This window comes from Aptenodytes patagonicus, chromosome Z (genome assembly GCF_965638725.1).
Source record: "Aptenodytes patagonicus chromosome Z, bAptPat1.pri.cur, whole genome shotgun sequence".
NCBI classification, from domain to species: Eukaryota; Metazoa; Chordata; class Aves; order Sphenisciformes; family Spheniscidae; genus Aptenodytes; species Aptenodytes patagonicus.
The window spans coordinates 44,115,836-44,118,205 of record NC_134982.1 but is presented as its reverse complement, the minus strand read 5'-3'; positions in this window follow the sequence as shown (position 1 = coordinate 44,118,205).

Below are 2,370 nucleotides of genomic sequence, written 5' to 3'. Positions count from 1 at the left end.
GCAAAAAAGGAAAAAGAAACTAAATTTGTCGAGATCTCCTGTGTTCCCTGGAACCCTACCAAGTACTACTAAAATCTAAAGAAAGATTCCTTAGTTGAATGAAATACTTCTGGGTAATATATTCCAAATTATATAAGTGATTTAAGTGACTTTAAGCATTTTGGAAGCTCTTCTGTCTAAACCTGTTGAGGTTATCCCTTAAGTGTCATTGGGAAACAAGATGTCAACCATGATGTCTAAACTCATGTGACACACTAGTTGTCCCCACAAATTGTGATCACTTACACAGTATTTAAAGTAAGATAGCCTTCAACTACAACAGCTTGATGACTAGATCCATGGAAGACAGATTTTGCAACACTTGTGATTTCCTATAAAATCCGAAGAGTTAAAACTCATTCATGTGATTCATCATGATTCTACATGAATATGTAGAACTGACTTAAAGTGTGTGTTGCCTTTGTATAGCATGTTATCTTGAAGACAGTTACATGCATGTCACATTTAGTAAGTCATGTAGTCACCATGCTAGTGAACTAATTAATCTAGTTAACAATTAATTAACAAGACTCTGAGTCTGAACATCAAATATGTCTACAACACATTAACTATCCTTTGTTCTCTTATAGTAAAGTAATTTTGAATAGTCAGCATACTTGTAAAAAAAGCAACTAGTTCATAAGCATTTTCCAAAGACCAAAAATCTTCCTAAACAATCACATTTTTAGATACAGGGAGTTCTTTTGGAACATAAACCCTAATAATGAATACCACAACATAATTTTGAGTTTAAAAAGAAGAAAATTCTGTTCCAAGGATTCTGTGAGACATATTAGTATTTTCTTAGGTATAAATGAACAACCAATCTATTGGAAATAGAACAGCCTTGAGAAGCTATGGCCTATCATACCATGCACGAATCAGCTTCCTTTCTTTATCACCAGACTTACTAATCATGCTAATTATGAATGTGTGAAATATTGCCTTATGACTGAATGTGGAGCACTTAAAAGTTGGCATTGAGAAGATTAACAGAAATAGCAGCTGCATACCTGACACGTAGGAGGTGTCAGGGCAGCAAGGTTATCCTGTGATAGTAAAGTGACTAAATGTGTGTGCAGGCAATCAGTGGGTCAAGCTCATTAAGATTTTTGCTAGGTGACACCAAATAGTGCATCCTAAACAGGAAGAGGTGGAGGACATCAACTAAAAAGGCTTTGTTTGGGCTTTTTACACTGGCTTAAATTCTGTATGTGTCAAGTGATCCCTTCTGTTAAGTACATTTGGAAAGCAAGCTACACAAAAACAAGTAAAGTTCTTAACTTCAAATACTGATCCCCAGAAAGGGGGGAACCAGTGAACTTGAAACATCAGTGTAACTATTTCTAAGCCAAATGCTTCTCTACATACTTCATGCTCCTCAATTTATTTGCGCTAAACATGAGGCAAAAAGACAGATAAGGGTAAAAGAAGCAATTTTATTAGGATGTTCTAATTATACAACAAAATAGAATATGACATCCACAGCACCATCAGTAATTATAGTTTCTGCCTTTATAGATATTTTAATTGTGTTTTGATGTCATGACTTAATGGAATCACGTGTTCCATAAAATTTATTCCATCTCTACCTGTTACAGCTGCCTCATTCTTGATCATGAACTCTCACAGAAGCTTTCTCTTTCCAGCCTACTTTTCCCTCATATTTTCCGCAATCACTTCTTAAACTGCTATGGTGACTTGGAAGGCTGCTCCTCTTACTGCCCTAATGATTGCTTTTTTGCACTGTTTCAGAGATTTACTCTACTGCTCCAGTGATTTTTTCCCCCTTTAGCATCACTACTGTGTCTCTTCCTTTTGCTCTAACATCAGCGACTGCTTGAAACGTGTGCGGTAGCACACCACTGAACTATGAGATTTGCTTTACCTGGCTTATCAGGCAGTGAGTGATATTTTGTCTATCAGAGGACCTGAAATTCTGGACGTTCCAGGTTATAACAAGCAGCAGCCTGTATGGGGCATGGATATGTGTATTATATGGAATGGACATGCTCATTGCTTTCTTCAACCCTTTATCTCATCCAGCTGAAACTTGCTTACCTGCCCAAGTAAACATAGAAATTAAGAGGCAGAGAAGGGTTGGGAAGGCTTCACCCAGTGTACCAGGACAGATTTTTCTTTGCAAAAATTTCATTGCAGTGTAATTATATGGTTCGTAGAGTTCCTTATAATTAAATTATAAGATGTCTCTTAATTGTAGTCAAGCTGGGGGGGAGCGGGGTAAGCTCAGCTTTGTTTTATGGTTCTCCAACCATTCACTAGGGTCTATATATCATAATTCAATTATAAGCAAGAACTACAGAATTACGT